The sequence below is a fragment of the Lactuca sativa genome, chromosome 3, assembly GCF_002870075.4.
Source record: "Lactuca sativa cultivar Salinas chromosome 3, Lsat_Salinas_v11, whole genome shotgun sequence".
NCBI lineage: Eukaryota > Viridiplantae > Streptophyta > Magnoliopsida > Asterales > Asteraceae > Lactuca > Lactuca sativa.
The window spans coordinates 277,937,127-277,960,861 of record NC_056625.2 but is presented as its reverse complement, the minus strand read 5'-3'; the positions used below and the strand labels follow the sequence as shown (position 1 = coordinate 277,960,861).

General features: G+C 33.2%; 2 long non-coding RNA genes across 2 annotated transcripts; both read left to right on the top strand.

Moving 5' to 3' along the window:
• Positions 1-636: 636 nt before the first annotated feature.
• LOC111893278 (uncharacterized) lies at positions 637-7,466 on the top strand. Its single transcript, XR_008231144.1, has 13 exons — positions 637-1,016; positions 1,090-1,239; positions 1,446-2,256; positions 2,350-2,388; positions 2,889-3,026; positions 3,107-3,366; positions 5,031-5,118; positions 5,325-5,356; positions 5,457-5,520; positions 5,659-5,821; positions 6,309-6,380; positions 6,849-7,329; positions 7,415-7,466. It is a non-coding gene; the product is annotated as an uncharacterized LOC111893278 (long non-coding RNA).
• Positions 7,467-7,551: 85 nt separating this feature from the next.
• On the top strand, positions 7,552-8,387 carry LOC128132704 (uncharacterized). The gene is made up of 3 exons (XR_008231143.1): positions 7,552-7,631; positions 7,833-7,986; positions 8,171-8,387. It is a non-coding gene; the product is annotated as an uncharacterized LOC128132704 (long non-coding RNA).
• The last annotated feature ends 15,348 nt before the right edge of the window (positions 8,388-23,735 follow it).

Here is a 23,735-nt window from a genome sequence, read left to right as displayed (position 1 = left end):
TCTAGGGTCACTACGGTTCTAATACGAAGGCGAGGATTTCATAAATCTCAATCTCGTCGAGTGGGCTTACGAGGGTCCTAACGGAAAGGCATGGTTTCAAGATCGAGACGCGAAGAGTAAATGTACTTTACTGAGTTTATGGAGTAGGTCTAGTTTGTGAGGTACAAGACCGATTCTGGTAAGAATCTCGGAGGTCCTATCTATCTTGGATTTAGCTTTCCACGCTTTACGCAGCGTATTAAGCCATTCCCAGAGTGAGACTTCCTAAAGAATTTGGTCTCTCACTTGGAATTCCAAAGGTTCTTTCTCTTGTTTATCTTCCCCGTCAAGGGCCACCCCTTGCTAGGTCAAACACTACAAGAAAAAGAACCTTTTACGACGCGCAAACCACGACACTCATTGATTTATGTTACGCAAAAGAGAGTGACATTAGAAAAGTGTCGTCTCTTCAAAAAATTTAAGGATTTAGCTCACGCATTATCGCGTGCCCTTAAATTTGTGTCTCATGTAAAAAAAAATAAAAACACGGAGGGCACTTTATCTAAAATGAGCGTCCTCTGTGAGTGTCGCTTTATATTTTTACTCAAAACGCGCGTTTCTAAAAATTTTCAATACCCTGCTTTAAACCCCCCTTGATTCTCTTCTTCCCTTCTATCTGCAAACCCTAATCACAATACTATCTCTGCTATACACCTCGACAACGCATATAATCGTTCTATAATTTTTTTCTTAAAAACTCGTGTTCCCCCTCTCACATTTTCCTGCTGGTGCTGCCTTATTTCCTCGTCCTCAAGCCCTATCCACTCATCAATTCTTCTTCCGATGAATTTATTTGCCACACCAGCAGCTCTCACAGCTACACCATCATCGAATGATCTCTATCAACCAACAAAACCTTAATGTTTAAGTCTGACTTCACCAGAACCATTGGCCATGTGCCTCATCTTCAACGGAACCATTATCTACTCATCGTCGCCCACTCTGTCTCCGACTTCACCACCAAGAACCTCCGTTTGGTAATCTAACATCCTCCTATTTCCCTTTCTTTGAAGATAAAAAAACCCTAATTTTCTTTGCTTAAAATCTCAGTCACTGAAACAATCTCCTTGATTTGAGAGGATTACTGCATAAATAACCACCACAGGAACCTCTTCACTTGTCACCGGAATCCTACCAGCCACTGTTGTCCCTTCCTTCGACCATAGTAATTCCATCACTAACCAAAAGCACCCTATGTTGGTAATTTTTCGATCTCTTCACAATTTATTTGATTTTCGTTTTTGATTTTATATATGTATATGTTAATTTCTAGACAGTACTAAGTTAGCTTGAGCATAATCTAGTATGAAGATGAAACTTACATCACCTCTTTGAAATCACTTCATATTGTTAGACCCACTAAAAGCATCTTTTGGTTCTTAATCTATCCGTTTATTAACCTGTAGGGTACAATTTATTGAATCTGATAGGTCCTCAAGACATGGAATGTCTAAAATTAGAGGAGAGTTTATGGTTGGTGTTCTACATCATGTTCCTCCTATTCTAGATTTTACAGCTCCAATCCCAAACAGGTAATAAGTTTTATATTTTTACTATTGTTGATAATATGAAGAGTGTGTAAGAACATTAGGGCCTCTGCAAATATTTCTGGATTGTAAATTGTATTTTGTCTTGAATCGATGGTCTTCGCACACATCTCTCTCTCCCTAATCCTATTGGAATCTGGACAAGGCTCATAAGACTGTGAGTATATTATCTTGCTTTTCTTATTCCTAGTTTTATAAACCTTTTCCATTTTCCAAATATTTCTGGTTTTTCATTTTATTTATTTATTTATTTTCATTTTTAGCATTTGCAAGTTGTTGGGCTTAATGGGTTAAGCACTTAACCTAGACATGTATTTATGGTTGTTGTTTTTTCTTAATCTGGACATAATGACTTAATAGCTTAAGCTGGTTTAATGTATTAATACACTAACTTGTTTTTTCCTCACAACTCCTATCACATTAAAAATTGATGAATGTTGTGAAATTTGATTTTCTTTCTTTGAATGTGAGGGTTAAATGGTCATTCAGTCTACAAAAGGAATCACAGTTTGATGTATACAACACTTTATCCATATAGATGTTGTTATCCATTCAGCCATTTTAACAATACAGTTGTTGATTCAACATTGCTGGGAAGGAAATTTTGGAGAAGGCAGATCTTGAAGTGGCTTTGAAGGGTCTAAACGACAGGCTTATGACCAAGAATGTGGTATGTTGAAAATTTTTCATTCTCAATATAAAGTTTCTTGGATAAAGTATGAAGTAGTTAGTTAAAAATGACAAATGTACCCTTTTGGAACAGGGTGAAGAGATTGCTGAGAAAATTTGCGAGTCTCTAGCGGTAAGCCTGGTGGACAAAAAACTTGCTTCTTTTACTAGAGTATCATTAACAGTTCAGGCGAGTCAACTCTGTCCTTTTTTGTCGTTTTATGATTACTTGATTTGTAAAATATGAGAGTGATATTGAGTGCAGTGCAGGGTGCAGGGTGCAATGTGAAAATTGAAATTGACGTTTCTTTTCTAAACATCAAATTAGTTGATTTTTAATTCGATTCCCCAATCTATAATAGTTCATTCTCAATTTTGTGGCTTTTTAAGACATCTTGTTATTTATGTTCCTTAATAGATTTTCATGTTTCATTAAAGTTAATTTTTTGCCATTTGATTTATAAGTACTTGATCTTTCTGCTAAAGTTCTTTTATAATTTGATCAACTATATAAATGTCGATCAATCTTATTAACCCCCCTTCCTTTGTGTATCTGGTAACAATATTTTTTTTGTTGGTTGAAATTTGAAATCTCCAATAACCTAAAATAAAATTGTTTATTTTCTGGTGCAGTATATGTGGTAAGGTTTGCACCAGGTACGAATTTTAGTGATGGCGGATTCAACTTGCAGCGGACTTATGACTTGGAATCGAGCAATATTACTTCCAAAAATAACAGTCCAAATGGTCAGATATTATCTATACAACCTGGTAATGGGATTTTTTCTTCTTTTTATTTTGACTTCATTTTTGTTTTTAATTATTTCACTATATGGGTTTAATCTTTGCAGATTTTGTCCCATTGAATATACTGAATACAATTCCAAATTTTCAAAAATTTTCATGCATGAATGGTTTGTTGAAAAATATTTAATATAACATAACGATATAAATTTGATATTATTTAATCATAACATCACTAATAATGCATATCCAGATACGAAACCACTAATAATGCATCCAAGGAGTTTACCAACAGATGGAAACATGATGTAGACGACACAATCGTGGCGAAGGCCAGCTAGCTTGAAAACATGAAAGTTCTCAAATGGTATGTGAAACTCAATCCAGATTTCCAACCTCAAAGTTTTGACTTCTTTGTTTATAATATTTGAAATTTGGTTTTGTTTTTGGTTTCTTTTTTTCTTTCTATGTTTGTTATAGTTTTAAATTTTTTTGCATCAAACAGCTTGAACTTTAACTACATAATAAATAACTTACTATTGTTTAATTTATTTTCTTATTATTTTTCAGTTGAAGTTATCTTTAATTACTTGATGTTTTACTCAAATTTTGTCAAACAAACAAGGGTACGACTCAATATTTATGCTTACTACACATCAATCCTCACACTTATGAAGTACGTTTAATATTTTTTGTGTTTCTTATCATTATTAAAGGTTATTTAAAACATTTGTCCACCAACCAAATATTAAATTTAAAATAAGGATTTCTGTCAATGTTTGCAACTTTCTTTGGAAAAACATTATGTAATATCTCTTTAGCACACTCTCAATCATTTAACAGAAGGAGTATAAATTAACTTAAACTTTATGTGTACAACCTCTGTTTCTTTCTATTACAACCTCTGTTTCTTTCTATTTTCCCATCCACTGTTCTTCTGGATAAAAAAATAGTTGGGAAATGGAGGGAAAAAAATAAATGATGGCAAATTTGTAAAATGTTATACGTAATGGGAAATCCCTAACTTTCATTATGAAGTCCTTACTTTTTAATCAATTTATAAGGTCTATTTAATTTCTGGATTGAATAAACCGTTGTGATAGTAAGTTGTATTAACTCCTAATTAAGTTAACAACAATCCATTTACGTTGAATATTGAGTATGATCCTTTTGTTGGAGTAATTTAGAATAAGGGGAAGGGGAATTTTCGGAAGTTTTTTTATTCAGTAGTTTTTCTTCCAATATTTTAGTTTGATTCAATTTCTTTTTATGTTATTATAAATTAGAAGATGCGTTGTTTTGTAATTTAATTCCAGAACTAGTTTCTCTACCTAATAAAGCTAAGGCTCCAATCAATCTTGTTATCCCCTGTTTTCATGTTTTTTCTTCTATGTCCATGTTTTGATCTGTTGGTTCACATCTGCACTTACAACTTATATATTATCTATTCTCTTTAAGAAATCATTTCGTTGGTTTGTATCAAGTGTAAAATTTTCTTAATGAGTTCATTGTATATGGTTAACTTCATCCTTTTTTTCTTTGAACTAATATGTTCGCCATGTCTAAAGTACAGTAGGGAAGTTAGCAGGCACCTTGAATTAATGTCCAAATTCACCGTATGATAGTCTATGTAAGAATACAAAGTGAGTTATTTGTTCATATTACTTGACAATTAAAAGAAAATATGACTAAATACTCGTTCGTGGACTAATCAATTTATCATGTTGTAAAGTAATATTGTTGTGATTAAATAGATATTAGACAACAACACATTTTAATACTCAAATCCTTTATGTTTTTTAACAAGATCTTGATGCATCAAACTAGAGGCCGTATCTATAGTTGAAATCAAAATCAAAATCCCTAACAATAAGAAAGTATAATATTGTATGTATTTTTGGCTTTACATGAGATTTTTTTATACCAGGCATGGCCATTAGCTCCAACAAGTGATTTCAATCATTATATATGTTTGTTAGATAATATTAAGCACGAATATTCTAAACTATAGTGCTAAATTATATGGTTCAGGCCTAGGGAAGAAGTAGGAATGTACTCGGGCTATAAAGTCAGATAGGCTCCCAATTTCAGTTCAATAATTAAACACTGCCCATATAAGGTAACAAATGGCAACACATTCGTATCTATTTCTGGATTAATTCCATAATCCATAAATAGAAACAAGGGTGTTGCGATTTTGAAATTTAGTTAGTAGCAATAAAATGTATCTTATTGTTTGCATTTTTTAGCAGGAAATCAGGTCATTAATTATGTTTTCCTTTTCTACTTTTTTCCTCTTCTATTTGCTCTTTGTCATTTTAGCAGGTATTCAGGTCATTAACTTGATATCATATCAGGTATTGGATGAGTTTCAAAAATATACATGGCCAGTTCCTGTAGACCAAAAGGCATTAAGGTTCACTGGAACTACTTTAACCATAGCTTCTCATTTGTTAGGGAGTATGTGTTCCTGGTTCAGGGGCTAGAGTAATGACAGTTTTGGGTGGGCCCACAACTAAAGGTCCAAGTTCGTGATTCAATATCCTTTAGTTTTGGATAAACAATTCCCACCATTATACTCTTAGTTATTAGCATTGAATGTAAGTCATTCCCATTCTCTTTTCATGATCAAAAGACATTTTCACCCCTGCTTATGCAGACACATCGGAAAACATAGGCGTGGTGTAGCCAGAGAACTAATGTGGCCAGAAGCTTTACAATTTGTCAACTTGATGCATCTAAGTAGAACTTCATGATTGCTGATTTGTTAAGAGAATGGTGGATTTGGAACTATTTACAAGGATCAGTTAGATTCAGAGAAGGTAAAATATTCAAAACAGTGTCTTTCATATTTTCCATGGGTCGTACACTTGCTACAATTAACGTACTCTTACACAAAAGTTTGAACAATTAGTAAAAGGAAACTTATGTTCCTTTTTTATTTTTCCTTGTTGACAAAATATCTAAATTGTTAAATTCTTGAAGTCACAAATTGTATAAAGTTTGGCGCAATATAGTTTCATAATTCGCTATTAGGGTTGTCAATTTTGTGCTTGTTTCCTAGCACAAATTGACAAAATATCTAAATTGTTAATTTACTAATTAGGACACCATAGATTGATATATCAGAACTTGAGAATCTTTTCTCAGCTGCAATCCCCCTTGACAAGAATGCTGCAAAATCAAAATCTGCTCAAATTGCTAATAAACCAGAAAAAGTTCAACTGGTAATATATAGTAATATACTATCTGTCACAGTTTAATGTATATTTTTTATATATAATTTTGACTTTTTTGACCTTGTTATAGATTGATCATAGGCGAGCATACAACTGTGAGATCATGCTTTCAAAGGTGAATATACCTTTGCATGAACTAATGGTAAGCTGACCAAAGTTAAAATATTTTTGTATGTTAATTTATATAATTCATAATAATAAAAAATGGCAAGATTATATTAGCATATTAATTTTTTGACAAGTCGTCGGTACAGGTATTAGCCGTTCAAACCGTTAGGATCCTTTCCATATGTTCACTTTTCCCTCATTTGAGGAGATAAGTTTGTTATTATTATTTTTTCTTTTTTCCTTTCTGAGTGTGGATATGGAAACTTCATGCACAAGTTTATTATAATTATTTTCCAGGTCATATGAATGATTAAATGTCGACACTCGACATGCACCTGAATTCTATATTTTGTGGTGCTTGTAGAGTGTCATGTATTGATTGATTAATGGTTTGGTTGAACACAAGTCACATGATACTTCACATAGTTTGGATCATATTAAATTGTTAATGGTTCAGTTTAGAATTCAAGCGATGTCTAATGTTTAATGATTAATTTCATAGGTGATGACCTTACATGTGACAATGCAAATCTTGAAGGTGAATCAGGGTTACGCTCTAAGCAATTGAGAAAGCTACTTCTATTCTCTAGGAATGTTTAATGATCAATTTCACCTGGTTGCCAAGGCTGCTAGGTGAAATTGATGTTAACTCTTTTTATCTTGGATTACTTGACTGGTAGTATAGCAACCAAGTGTCTCATTTTCATTAATTTGGCTAAAAAATTATTTTCATTGCCTATTAAGTCACTAAATTAACATTTTATGTTAAATATGTCACCATGCTTACAGTTTTTTCTGACTTTCATTTTTTTATAACATAATAAGACCTCACTCGCTGATGTCATCTTTTCTGACTTCCATTTTTTTTATATAATTTTTGTTTGGGTCAGGAGGCTGCTGATTACAAAGCACCACAATCTGAAAGAGGCATGAAGTCACGTGCAATTCTTGGTAGACAGGTCAAAGGAATTGTCACAGAGCAGGTTGTTATAATGCTTCACATGTTTAAAATAGCAATTTACTTTCTTTATTTTGTTTATTGTAACATTATACTTAAATTCTTTCCAGGGTTTTCTGCTCATTTACATTGCAAATTTGCTGCTTTAGTTCAACATCCAGATGGAGGTCAAGTCACTAAGTTTCTTGCTTGTTGACTAGTCGTTAACTTTTTTAAAAGATTTTTATTTTCCAATTATGATTTCAACAGATTATTGAAGTTGAATCGGGTCTCGGTCCATATGAGATTGAATATGATGAAGAGTGGCTATCAATCACCCATGGAAAGGTATCGGTACATCCAATATTGAAATGAACAATTTACCCTCGACATTTTTCTTGATAGTAAATCCTCCCCTGAATACTAAATCCATACCATAGGTGTAGTATGTAAACTATTTATTAACAAATAAATACATCAATATGAAAACCTCTCAAATATAAGTAAAATGTTGGTTGATATTTTTTTTTATTTTTTTCTTGTTTCCAGGGAGTGGTTTAGCTGGAATGAGGCAAAGGGAGTGGGTTGGCCTTTTGTTTTTTTGTTAAATGTTAATCGTAACTGAAAGGAAAAAAAATCAAAATTTAATTTTGATTTATTTGATGTCTCGTGTCTTGCAGGTTCATGGTGGTCAGCAGTCCATGTAAGTTTCTTGATTTGTAACATCTTATATTCAAGAAATAGCAATGTACTTTCCATAAAAAAATTATAAATTATATTCTTTGAAAAAATTGCTGGATTGGTAGGTTTAAAAGTAGAATGTCCTAATAAGAATTAATTTTAAAAGTAGAATGAAAATGACAAGTGATTTTGTGTTGTGTTTATAGGGTTGATGAAAGCGAATAGCTTTAGAGTTAGAAGAGGAAAAGAAAGCTCAAGCTGAAAGAGATAAGATGCTGCAAATGCAAGTGTTGCATTCTTCATTTCAATTGTTAGTATGAAACACATAGTAGATTAGATGAATGTAAATTTATATATTGTAAGAAATAGAATTGTATGACACTAAATTTTATGCAATGGATTGTATTTTTTTTATATGGTATTTTATTTCTATTATGAGACAGTAAATGAAAATTTAATTTAAAATTTAATAAATATATAAATATAATTTTTTTAAACATTTAAATTTACGATACGCAAAAATGTGTGGCATCTTCATTTATGACATGACCTTTCTTGACAGGGGTTTTAATGATACGCATTGTGTGTCATTAACACGTGCGTCGTAAAGTTATGACACGCGAATGCGTGTCGTCTTCCTTTATGATAGGGCCTTCCTTGATACGCATTGCGTGTCGTAAACGCGCGTCGTAAATGCGCGTCGTAAATGCGCGTCGTCTATAGATGACGCGCAAAAGTGTGTCGTCTCTCTTTATGACAAGGCCTTCCTTGACGCGCATTTGCGCGTCGTCTGAGCCTTTTACGATGCGCAATGAGCGTCGTAAAAGGCTGTTTTTCTAGTAGTGAAAGTCGTACGAGTTTCTATAATTTGTGAGGAGTTCTTGATGATCTATGACCGTAGGTCTGTAAGACCTAGAATTTGGCGAATTCCTGTCGGCATCTCTGGTGTCGAAAAATTCTCAATGGTTTTGATAAATTGACAGAGTAATCAAGAATTTCCGCATCACTAATAGTGTGTCTTAGGAAATTTTGACTCTTCAATTCCAAAACTCGTGTTCAGAGAACTTTGCGAAAAGTATCTCCGAGGGTAATGTTTCCGGGGGTTCCTTCTTACTACGAGGGTAGATAAGTAATTCGTTACAGGGAGAATGAAGAACTGATCCAAGTAAGAAAGACAGACTCTATTCATTAAACTCATGAATGCTTCGGGCGTATTGGTCCTATCCGAGGGGTATCACTATGGACTCGAAGTGTCCGCATTAAGTTCGGAGGGTAGTCTTCAAGACATCCTTCCCTCACACTCAAACTGGTGATATTCGGATCTCAGGTCCATTTCTGAAAGAAATTATTTCCTTGCGTTTGCTCAACCTCTTCATCTATGCGAGGCAGAGACAACGAATTCTTGACAGAGTCCTCGATATCTGAGGTACATACGATGCAATCCGTCGACCTCTGGAAGAATAAGACCGGGGCTCTCCAGGGTGAAAAGCCTAGTCTTCCAATTCTATTTCTGTGCAATTCGCTAAGTTGTCCGTACTGTTCTTGCATCTCCGTAGGTGTTTAGACTGTAGGGCGATCTGTTTACAAGAGTCATACTGGGTTCTAAGTTTGTTCACATGACGATGCGATTACTCGTAGGCTTGGGCAGTTCTCCGTCCTGAAGTTCATATTAGAATTCATACATGGTTTCACAATCACAATCTTGTGTATACGAGTCGTATATAATTAAGATTGAAAAGGTAGTCGAATAACTGATTCTTCTTTAAGCTCACATCCCATCGAGGAAAAAGAAGTTAAAGTGGAATCATCAATTCTAAACCTGTAGAACCTTGATTATGTATTACCTTTATGTATACATTCCTCGGTGATAGATCAACCGTATGAATCCTTTGATTGATCTTGACGTACTGCACGAGTGGTACTTCGGGGATTTCTTCGGAAAAGAAAAGAACTATGGAGTACTCCAGGCATGAGTACTGCGGTGTTCTGAAATGACGGTTTCGCTAAAAAGACGTTTACTGATAAAGAGATGTACGTATGAAGCTGTTTTTGTGAGGGTCCAATTGAATCGAGTCGTATGATAATGTCGGAATCATACTGAAACGTAAAGACATTAGATTTGAACATAAGACGTTTACAAACAAAACACAACTGTGCAACCATCAACAGAGTTACAGTACTTTAGATTTACTACAAGACTATTGCTGTGAATAAGGTATACTACAAAAGACAAGTATATGCAGCACGAGCATCCTTATACTGACAGGATCCCACAAAAGATAAGACTCTAGTTGCACTAGTTCTGGATAGTTTATCAGTCTGTTACAACAACACACCTAAGTTACATTAACCTGGTTCCAGAGCAGGTTCTCCTGCAGCTGTGATCCTGAGAATCTTCCCATCTACACCAGAGGTCTTTGCTATAGGGCAATCCTTTTTGAAGTGCCCTATCTCACCGCATTGGTGGCATGACTGGCTAGTACTTGCATTGGTGGCGGGAGTGATGTGTCGAGCTAGAGTGACGTGGACACGAGTGTTCTCCTTGTTCATCCACTTTGAAATTTTCATTTCATAGGGTCTAGTTTTAACACCACCATCATAAGCCTGGTTGACTCTGATGTCAGGGGCTTGAGTGATGGGTCGTGTCGGTGCTCCACAGCTATGAGCATGGTGCCCTATTTTTAGGCAATTGCAACATTGCATCTCATGGAAAGCCCCATGATGATGGAAACTACACTTATCACACTTCGGGAGTTTTCCCTCGTATGGTCTGCTCGGTACAGGGATGGCAGGGGTTTCCACTTGCTGCTGTTGCATGACCAGCCTTTGGGATTTCTTGCGTTCTTTCTGGGCTTGACGCTTTCGTTTCTTGTTCTTTGTTTTTCGGCTTTGCGAGCCTGCGACTGTTACTGTTTGATGACTTACTGGATTGATACTACGATCGGAATCTTCAACCACAACATCAACATTGCTTTCGCTGATAGCGCTACGGTGCGAAAGGATAGCTATTACGACAGCCATCGTGGCAGTTGTAACTGCGGTTTGAAAGGTAGCGGCGTCCATAGTAAAGGCAGGGGTTTCGTTGCTCGGCTGATTGTTTCCGAATGACGACATGATTCTGTAATACGAAAGGTAAGGATTTTGTGAGCGATTCTGGTTGACCCTAGATGTACTTCGATTGTTCAAGTAAAGAGTAAGACTATGTTCTCGAAAGGTTGACCTACATCCCTATGATGCAGTCCTAGTACTGAGTGGACGTAAGTTCATAGAATGGTCTCAAGACGTTTGTCGTTCAAGCCGAGGTATCGATGGTTGGTGAATAACATGATCCAACCACTAAAAGAGACTTGGAAATGTATCCGAAGTTAAATTACTATAGTCCAATGACTTGACTAAAGCAGGTTTCAGATATACTCCAATGAAAGTATGATAAGAGTACTTGAATAAAGAATGAAACAGAAGTTAGCCGACTGTCAAAATCTTTGATATTCATGAGGTAAAAGTTCGGGAAATGACCTGGTAAAGAGGTCTTACATCATATCCATCGAAGATAGTCCTTGACAGCATAAAGACCTAACCAAAAGTACTCACAGTACAAGATAGTTTTATAGAAAATGCCACATCGGGCAAAGACAGAAAAACGATTCCTTCAAACAAGGAAGATAAAGTAAAGCATCTACTATTGGCGACGGTCATGCCTCTGGTGAACTCTCAGTTCAACCAACTGGTGTTCCACATCAAGAAGGTGTCTTTCGTACACCCTCTGGCGTACTCGGAGCTCTATGACTTCGGCTCGTGATTCAGCCAGTGCTTGCAGCAGGGTTTCATGGTTTCTCTTAGATCTCTCGCGAGCATCTTCTAGACGAATGGTGCGGAGGCTATGCATTCTCGCATTGGCGACAACTTCTGTGATTTGATGTAGGGCTGTCTTGCCTTGAATCTCATTTCGGGCCACTCTGCGGACCAAGATTGGCAAGACTCTGTCTGCTGAGCCCCCATTGTTCAGGTCATAGAAGCTTCGGTCACCATTAAATGGCATGGGTTGATCTTGTCCTTGGCTCCATGTTTCCAAGCATTCTACCCACTTAGGCATCGGGCCATGAAAAGCCGGACGAGGGCTAGGAATTGGAACGGGGGCTGCCTGGGGTAGGTTCTCAACCTCGGGTTCGGAGTTAGCGCAGGCCGAAAGGTCTTCATCATGGTGATCATTCAAAGGGATAGGATGATCATTCTCTGGTTCTTATCCAAACCAACCAGCAATGACTTCGTTCGGAAGATACTGGTTGCCTTGGGGATGGAGTCCAGCCATGTTATCTACGCGAGAATTGGGGTAAGAAAATAATCATTAGATGAACTATCTAGATAATTACTTAGAAAATCTTCATTAGTTACATCGCCATTTGTGAAGTGCATACCAGTTATATGTAATCAAAACAGGATAGGCCTTCGAATAAGTGACCTTAACTCCAAATTCACACAGAATAGGGGTAAAGTAAAATTTTCACAGATTCTAAGTCTATAACATCCTAATTACATATAGCCTTAGTGTATCCACTTAGCAACTATCAACTTCGTAATGAAGATCCCGTTTTAGTTCTCAAGTATAAAGTACTTATAGTAACACCAAATACCCCTATAGTATTTTAAGTTTAATGTTATGTTCTACTGTTCTCATTGTGGTATTGTTGGTAAGATTTTAGACTTGTTGCAACCACACAACTACACTTAGGCACATGCTAGCCAACCCTCGGATAATATAGTTGATCAGGCTATATCTTCCCAGTTTTGACCATATGTCTCTAAGTCCACCTGTGTTGCCCAACAATCATAATTCTTTTGTACTGTCCTAATGACACTGATTTTAGTATGAATGCAGGCATGTATACTTACTTAAATATTTTATTATTTAAAGTATAAACTCTTGGTCAGAGTATTTTTAATCCCTATGTATTTATAGTTAGTATATCTTTTATGGGTTGATATACTTAATTCACTATAAACAATGCTCTGATACCAATCTGTCACACCCCAAAACCAAGAACGGCGGAAACGTTCTGGGGCGGAGGACGTCATGTACAGTATCACAACAATGAAAAGTAGTAAACAAGCAACAACAACATCCATTGCATTAATAATATAACTTTAATACAAGTGTTCTATCAAATTATAATAGACACTAAAGTATAAACAAAATGAAAGATGAGTCTTGAACGAGCTCCATCTTCTCTAAACCTTGCATCGATACCTGTCTATTGTTGACATGAGGATACAAGTTATTTTGAAAGAGAGTATCAGCTTAAAGCTGGTGAGATCATAAGTATTTTAGTGTCTTAATTTGTATGTAAGAATTTGTACGAATGAAATGTAAGTATTTGTGTGTATTTGAAATGTAAGTATTTGTATGACATGTAATAAAAGAATTGAAAATGTTTTGAAAGAAATTTTGTGTAAGTATGAAAATTTTTGTAAAACAACTGTAAACGTTTGAAAAACCCTAGAATCCCTATGATTCCTACTAGTATAAAAGACAGTCTTTTACCAAGACCTAACTGTTCTAATGTAGTCTTCTACCAAGACTTAACTGTTCTAATGTAGTCTTCTACCAAGACTTAACTGTGCTACTATTATTATTATTATTATAAGAATTGATGGGTTTTAGCCATTAGAACATCCTATGTGCTCATGCAAACCCTAATGCTTGGATCTAGGTTTCTCTATTGTACATGCAATTCATCCAATACTTTAAACCCTAGATCTAGTATATGATAATCAAGATAACATATGAATAAGGGTTTAGATCATACCTTGATTGTTATGTAGCAATAACAATCTCAAATCCTTCTTGTATTGACTTTAGAAAGCTTAAAGTCACAAATGTCACTCCTCTAATGGTTCACAAACACCAAGAGCAAGAGGATGAAGAGGAGAAGAGAAGGAGGCTGCCCAAAACGTGTGGAAACCCTAGACAACAAGTTCACCATGTTTTTAGGGCTTTAAGGTCCTTTAAATAGTGAGGCTATTAGGGTTATCTAAGAAGGAAACCCTAATTTGGATGCTTAGGCCCTAAGCAACCCATGGACTCCTTCCTTAACAATCCTTGGACGATTTCTAATGGGCTTCCCCATAGAATTCGTCCAACCTTATATTATAAGGTAATCCATAGCCCAATTGCAATTATCTTATAATTACAATTCCAGTCCCTTAAGTTTAACTAATCTCTTTTAGCCACAAACTTAATTCTTATTAATTCTTGACTAATATTAATTAAACAATACGATTTCTCCTTTAATATATTATTCTCATAATATATTAATAAATCATATTTAATCCTTTCTCTCCATAATTCATCCTATCAAGTTGCTTTGGTGAAGGCAACCCAAAAGGACCATGCACCATCGGGTCAAGTACATACCAAAATAATTATGGACTTAGACACTAATCCAACAAGAATTTGTATCCTTTGGTACTAGAATACTCAAATAATTCACCTCATTGGTTATGTGAACGAGTCACAAGATGGAGGTAATAATATAAATAACCTAAGTGTTATCCTTTTGTACTAGGATAATTAACAGTGCCAACTGAAGACATCCGTAGATGTACATTTACCTCTGTTGCTAACAGCTGGGTATAAGAATAGTCAGTCCCTTAAAGTATACATGTAATGGTATCAACCGTTGACATCCGTAGATGTGATTTTACCTCTGTAGCTAATAGAGATTCTAGGGATGGTTAATCCCACAAGTATCCTTTGGTACTAGGATATTAAATCCAATCTATCTCGCCGATTATGTGATTGTATCACAAAGTGAAGATAGGAATGAGGATTATATAACGGAATCTATACATATAAAATGTACTATTAATTCATCATATGTTATCTATGTAAACGTACTTATGTAAGTGTACTCATGTACTCATGTAGATGTATTTATGTATATGTACTCATGTAAGTGTATATATGTAAGCGTATTCATGTAAATGTACTCATGTAGATGTATATATGTATATGTACTCATGTAAGTGTATATATGTAAACGTATTCATGTAAATGTACTCATGTAGATGTATCTATGTATATGTACTCATGTAAGTGTATATATGTAAACGTATTCATGTAGATGTACTCATGTAGATGTATCTATGTATATGTACTCATGTAAGTGTATATATGTAAACGTATTCATGTAAATGTACTTATGTAGATGTATCTATGTAATAGTATAGTAATGTACTGTGTGCACTAGCTATAATGTGTGTTCTCTATCTATCTAGCAAGTATTGACTCATGAATGAACTGACTTGTTGTATGATATCGCGTTCTAATAATAGTTCTAGTATCTTCCTAAACTACCCATATGGTAGCTTACTAGTAATGTAACTGGTACGTATGAACATGGAAGTATACCCTTGCTACCCAAGGGTACTGAATGGACTGGAAGAACCTTTATGACTATATATGTACACATGATATATAACTGATATTTAAATGACCTTCGGACGGGTACCCGATATCCCACCAGACCACATCTCAAGCGCGAAAAGGAAATAGGGTGGATAGCCTTCCTAAGTCTTTTAAAAATATCTTATACAACTATACATATATAGGCATGCAATTGATAATATAAAAGCATAAAATAAGTTTTATAAAACCTTTGAACATAATTATTATCTAAGAAAAGATCGATTTGATGTCAATCTATAAAACGGTTTGAAAGCATGGGTTTGATAAAACAGTTTAAGTATAAAGAAACATTTGTTTGAAAAACAATTATAAATGAGTTTGAAATGAAACATACAAAGTAAATTCTACAGCTTAATAAGGAGTTTTAAACATATAAAGTGTTTATGAAAATCATTTGAAGGAAACTGTTTGGTAAAACGGCTAATGAATAGTAAATCATTTGAATGCTGCTTATTAATCATATGTGATTGATATAATAAGTAGCATGATTCTAGTTGTATCCCCCCATAAAGCATTTAAAAACATTTAAAACATTGATTAAGGGGTATGAACTCACCTGTAACAAGTGGATCGGAAGGAAGTGTCGGATAAGTGCTTGGTGTCAAGTGAAGACTTAGACACGCACAAAGATCCTAATAACATATAAGGATATATGTATATAAACAATTAGTCTTTAAACAACTAATAGACAAAGTCAAGACACTCTAAGGCATGACAAACACTTTGTATAAGTGTTACAAGTATTAAGGAGTGCATCTAAGTGTTGTAGGGAAAGCTAGTATGATTGGGGCTCAAGGAACACTCTTAAAATGACTTTACTCCCTAAGGACCAACACCCCTTGAGTTTACGGTCGTAAACTCCTAAACTTTTGACCATTTGTTGTTTTGAAGTCTTCTAAGCTATTCCAAACATTCCTACTTCGTGATTTAGCCTTAGGAAGTGTTGTGTGGCATCAAAACACTCCTAAATGGAGTTTACGGTCTAAGAACCATTTCTCCATTAGTTTACTACCTTAAACTCATGAGTTTACTACCTTAAACTCATGAGTTTACTACCTTAAACTCATGATTTTACTACCTTAAACTCATAAGTTTGGTATTTGGTGGTTTTCAAGTCCTTAGCTCAAACATGGCCTCTCATCCATACTCTGCTGAATGACTAGAATAACACAGGACTGTCTAGAATAGTCTGTGGTCGTCATCCATACTCTGCTGAATGACTAGAATAACACCAACAACATCGAGGCCTCTCATCTGTTTATTACACACCAATTATCTACCCATGTTCTACCCAACATATTAGTAGATAAAAATATACATTTTTATACAAAGTTTAAAACCTGTATAGCATGCTCGATCAATACATTTTTTCCACATAACAGATGGGGCATGCACACATAACACATATTTCATAGAGAATAAATCAGATCTATGAGATAGAGAAGTGAATATACATTCACACATATAATCAACAAAGTATACACGTAACACGTATTTCGTATAAAATACTTCATAATAATGTGTTAGAAGAAAATGACTACACACTCACCTGATCAGAAGATGATCGGGCAGCACTACGTCTTGCAGAAGTAGTGTTTCTCCGTAGATCTAGAAGATCTTCACAAAAACCGGGCTCCTCGCGGGCAGGGCTTCGGCTCGAAAATCTCACTTCTCGGGATCCTCGGGGCTTCGGATCTTGCTTCGGGGCTCGGGAATATTACCGGGGCTTTGGGGTATAAATGGCACGCAAATTGAGGCAAAAACTAGAGAGAAAAGGAAGAAGTTTGTAAAGGAAATTGGCTGCCCTCGCATGCCCTTTTGTAGGTGTTGAGCTTCGGGGTTACGCTGGGCGTAACTTCGGAGTACGCGCGGCGTACGCCTCGAAAGTCGTCAGCGCTTACGTCATCAGAGTACTCGAGTGCGAGGGTCGTCACGCTTCGCTGTACGTTGGGCATAACCCGGATAAGTCCGGTGACTCCCCTTCGGATATTATCGGATTTATTAATTAAATTTATATTTTAATTATTTAATAAACTTCAAAAATTCGTATCTTCTTCATACGAACTCCGTTTTCAACGTTCATTATATCCACGCGTAGGTGAGACGACGCGTAAGTAAAAAATATTTAAAAAATTAAAAATTACGTCTCACGGTCTCACAAAATTAGGCCGTCTCACATGAACCTATATATATATATATATATATATATATATATATATATATATATATATATATATATATATATATATATATATATATATATATATATATATATATATATATATATATATATATATATATATATATATGACATAATTATATATTTATATTAAAAACCACTATAAAAAGGCAAAACAGGACAAAGAGATATTACATAATTTTCTTTTTAGTTGTCGAATCATGCATACAAACAAAAATAATAAGGTCATGCACGTGTAGTAATAGGTGGAATCAAGCGCCGAAGAATGTTTGTCAATTTTTTTTGATTTTTGGAAAATAATTGGATCTTGGAAGAGGTTATGAACTCTTTTAGTTTTTGGAAAATGCGTCAATGCTTAGAAAATGCTTTAGATACTTAACACATTATTTTTTTTGGCTTAAATACAATGTTTATAATGTTTTATATTCATTAATGTAATATTATAGAATTACTATTTGGAATGTTTAATTTTTATAGTTTCAGATTCTTATGGACTTACTCTTTGAAATGTATAATTTTTTAGTTTCATATTTTGAAGGTTTACAATCATATATGTTTATTACGGAACATGTATGAACATAACCAATTTATGAGTTCTTAAAGACTATGTTAATCTATAAACATATCAAAATATTTCATATTTATATCTTATCATTACATCCATACATGTTAAGTTATAAACATTTATGACCACCAACAATTTTTGGATTTTTGTATAAATGTTCATTTATTAACATGACTAAATTTAGGATATATGTATAAATATTCATTTAAATGCCAATGTTTGAACAATCAATCTTCTTGTGATCATAATATTCATATATGTTCATTTATGAATGTATACGAGCATGACTAATATCTAAGCTTTTATATAAATGTTAAATTATGAAAATTAATCTAGCAACACGTTTTATATATATATATATATATATATATATATATATATATATATATATATATATATATATATATATATATATATATATATATATATATATATATATCATGTATTTTAGGAGATCTCTTACTATTTTGGATAGTAATTAATTAGATTTAATGAATACCAATTTTCATCGGATTTAATAAATTTAATATTTCTTTTTAATTAAATAATTTTTTACATTTTACCATCATATCTTTAATGAATCTAATTTGCTCCAAAGGTAAATAAATTGGTTTTATGTTTCTCTGATTAAATTTAGTTTTATGTTGATGTTACCCATATATATATATATATATATATATATATATATATATATATATATATATATATACACAAACACATACATACTAGGTTACAACCCATGGAAATACGGGTAAAAGATTTATAAAATTTTATTAAATTAATAAGATATAAGCATTGTTTAGACTTTTATATTGATTATTTAAAATTAACATATAAGTTGTATATAAAACATGTAACTGCATCGGGAATGCAAGTAATAGCAATGACCTTTCATTTAGGCATCATATATTCGATTTTTTTCAACGAACCTTAAGTACTAATATAACCTACAGTTATTTCAAACTTTAGACATCACATCTATATATCCAATTTGAAGGCTAACAAAAGGTTTCACTGAGGCATTTCGTGAAACACTTCATGTGCATCAGTGTAAAACTACGAAAATATTGAAAGCATAAATCGTGTAGATAAACTTAATGGAGTTGAAACTTCATAGAGACGGATAAAACTGAATAAAAACACAAACATCACTTATAAATCTGATGAGGTTTTCAACGTTTCCCTGAACAAAATTCGTAGCCCTTCTCCAAAAATGAATTTCACCCACGATCTGTACAGCTCCATAATTTCTATATTTGCAATTGACAATGAATAATCATTGTAGATCAAGGTTTGAAAAGATGGAAGTGTGGCCAAAAGTCTCGTCGGTAGATGAAGTCGCAGAAGTCGCACATGAGTTATGCACGTAAAAGATTTTTGATAAATTGCAAATCACCCCTTTTGGTAAATTTGTTAAAACTATACCCATTTAATATTCTTTTAAAACACACAATAAAGTTTATTACTTACAATGATGGTTGACCACACAACTCTTCAGAAGAATAAGATAGATTTAGTAGGTTCTGCAATTAAATCCATAGGTGCAAAATATAAAACCCTATCATACAAAAACAATGATCTGGGAAATCAAGTGCATATAGAAAGCCAACAAATTAGCAACAGTAAATACAAAGAAGATACACTCACCAATATGTCATATGTTATCAGTTACTTCATTATCGGCATCTGGATTATTCCCAAACCAATTGAAGTTCAAAACCTAAATCCGAACAACTGAAAACAATCAATATCCTCAAAAACCAAAAGGTCAAAAACATATTACCTAAAAATAATGTATCGTTACTTTTATATCATATGAATACAAGGATAGAAAGACCTGGACTTGTGAGGTGGGGGAGTGAGAATTGAAATTGACGGAGACAGAAGAGATGTGCACATTACGAAGAATTTGCAATAGCAAAAGTTAGCAAAGTGTTGGCTTTGTATCCCAAGAAGTGCATCTTCAATGTTTACGTTGATGCTCGACTATAAGAGAAGAAGTACAGGCTAAGGTTTTGAAGAGGGGGGGGGGGGGGGGGGTAGATACTTGCTTCCTGATTTTGTTCCTGATTTATTGTAATTAGGTTGATAAAGCATTGAAGATATAACATTGATGACCGTTTAGCGAGATTTAAGAAGAGAATAATTCCGATTTTAGAGCAATAGGAAGGTGATTTCATAAGTTAACTTGAGCAGGAAAAGAAGGAAAAAGAGTATAAGCAAAAATGGAATTTAACATTAAAAAAAATTGAAGATGTAAGTGACAAGTGGCAGGTAAGTTTTATTAAGAAGGGATATATATATATATATATATATATATATATATATATATATATATATATATATATATATATATATATATATATATATATATATATATATATTAGGTTATAACCCGTGGGAACCACGGTTGTAAAATAAATTAAATATTTATAAAAAAACTTATAATTACTAATCAATTATTGTAAATAAATTATTAATTAAGATATATATTTTTGTATTTATAGAAAATTATAATCGTTCTTTTAAATAAAAATATGAAATCTTCACGAATAATATTATGCTTAATTTAGATTAAGTTGATTTTCAGTCACTCAATTTAGTAGATTAGTACAATTTATTTTTGACTTTTTTAAATTCGTGAATATTCACTGCAGATAAAGTAAATATTTGTATATGTATTGAGTATATTGTACAGTTGTTTACATTGTTTTATTTGAAAATTACATTGTAAAAACGAATAGGTGTTATGTAGGGATTTAGTATATTTGAAGGGATTGCATAAATGTGGCGTGATTGTTTGAAATTACATTTATTGATTAAGGGTTATTGTAATAAATTAGGCAACAAATATTATAAATAAAAATTTTGTTGACGTGTTTCATATGTGCAAAAGGGAGGATTGAATTAGTGGAAATGTAATTAATGAGAAAAAACCAAAGACTGACAAGTGGCAAATAATTAATTTCAAGCTCTAATTGATTGACACGTGGCAAATTTGCTACTCTTTTATTAGGTAGGGATATATATATATATATATATATATATATATATATATATATATATATATAGGGATAAAGAACATACATTACAGCCTCACTTAAACATAGGTACTAAATTTTATAGAACTACGTCATTTTATTAGCTAAACATTGCGATTAGGGGATTCACGTTTACCGCTTGAAGCTGTAGATTCATGATTGAAGCAATAATGTTGATACGAAAATAAAAAACATTGATTATCTTCGACCCCTGTGATGGTGGAAAACAATAGTGTTTACTAGTGTGAAGTAATAAACGATAATAGAAAAAAAAAACATGGATGGTTAACCGAGAATGGAGGAAATAAATGCGATGGGGATGGTATATTTAGCAAATGAAAATCGAAATGGTATATTTACTAAGTGAAACGACATATTTTAGAGGTTTAACATCTAAGCTTAGGTGGGACTGTAATGTATATTCACTATCCCTATATATATATATATATAGTAAAAAGTTTAATAGATAACCATTATTAATAAAGGAACCAATGAACTAATCCAAAATGTCGAAATTTAAAGCGATCAACGACAAAACGAAAGGTTGTAGACTTGTACAATGTACACACATGCACCGGTTTATAACAAAACATACTTCCTTTTTTTACTTTAATTTTTTTAGACCATGTTGTTTATAAAAAAACCTGAATATATCATTATTTGTGATTTTTCGTCTTGTTTCCATAGAGATCCATACAGATATATAAAAAATGATTTTTTTTTCAAAACCCCACTTCATTTTCTTTGTTTGTTGAAAAGTAGATCTATTTTTTATTATAAAAAGTTAATAAATATATCAAGATTCATAGTTTTTGGTACTCTTTAAACATAGATTTTTATTGATGCTAAAAATAATCGATATTTCAGTTCAGATTCACATTGTGAACCTTATCAAATTCACAATATGCATAATAGTAAGTCAGATTCACAATGTGAATATGAACTGATCGAGCATTTTCACATTTTGAATGTTAAAAATTGAAATATTTACAGTTTAGATTCATAGTGTGAATCTACACTGATTGAGGTTTTTTTAGTCGGTGTTGATGTTTATTAATAAAGTACAAAAAATTAATATTTTTGGTATAATTGTTTTTTTTAAATAAACTTAAATATTGAAAAAAACTAACAAAATGAAGTGGGTTTTTTTTGGAAAAAAAGTTCGTTTTTTATATGTCAACATTGATCTCTATGGAAAGAGGACGAAAAATATAGAACAACGGTATATTTGGTAAGATACTGAATACTTGAAAAAAAATGATTTGCTACTTTATAGTTTAATAAAACTAATGAAGTGTAAGCTTCCCGTAAACCGAAATAGTATGTTAATCCTTGTGTGAGTTCTTATAACCATACTAATGTGACTGATATGCCTAACCACGACGTTCTTCAAGCGTCGAAGACGGGGGGGACCTTTGTCAACCTAGACACACCGGTCTAACTGTAGCAAACAATTGAGGTGTGGGGTTGTCAATCCCAAAAAATCCCATATTTTCAGATGCATGAAAAACTGTATTCTTAAACCCTAAGACTAGAAGTGTAAGATATTGAATACTTGAAAAGTAACTGATTTGCTGTTTTATAGTTTAATAAAACTAATGAAGTGTAAGCTTCCTGTAAACCGAAATAGTATGTTAATCCCTGTGTGAGTTCTTATAACCATACTAATGTGACTGATATGCCTGACCACAACGTTCTTCAAGCATCGGAGATGGGGTACCTTTGTCACCCTAGACACGACGGTCTAACTGTAGCGAACAATTGAGGTGTGGGGTTGTCAATCCCGTATAGATCTATACACAACGCTCTCGTTTTCCCTCCAGGAGACTCTGGTTATAACGCAGGACTTATAGTGTATGCTAGGTAGGTACGACAAAGAAAAAGTATCACAAGAGCATTAACTAATTTACGCGAACTTTGACTCCACTCATTGAATAATGAAAACGACATTACTAGTGTAAATTTATGACTGAAGTTTATAACACACGTTTTACAGCTTTATGACATACAACTTATAACTTGTACTTTTAAAAGCTTTATGATGGACAGGTTATGACACACAAAATTTTCCGTCATATAATTCTATTTTGTATACCGTTTAGGTTAAATTATTTATAACACCTTTTATAAATAATCATTAATGCACTCGTCTATTTGTTATATATCTTGTGTAAATAGCATAATACTCTAAAATTTTAAACCATTCAAATGGTGACATCATATTACAAATATTTTACTAGTAAAAATCATTTTTAAATAAATAAAATCAAGTTTTGTAGTTTGTTGAATACACCAAAATTTAGTTTAAGAGTTTCGTAACACCAAATATACTATTTTTTTCGTGACTCTAACATGTCACAGTTTTCACAAAAATGCATATAGAAACCTTGAAATTTATTATATTCCAATATTTGTGTAAGTATAAGTGTCTAAAAATATATACGTCCAAAAGTTATATGTTTGAGCACAAAACTCATAGTTTTGTCATTTTTAAATGTAC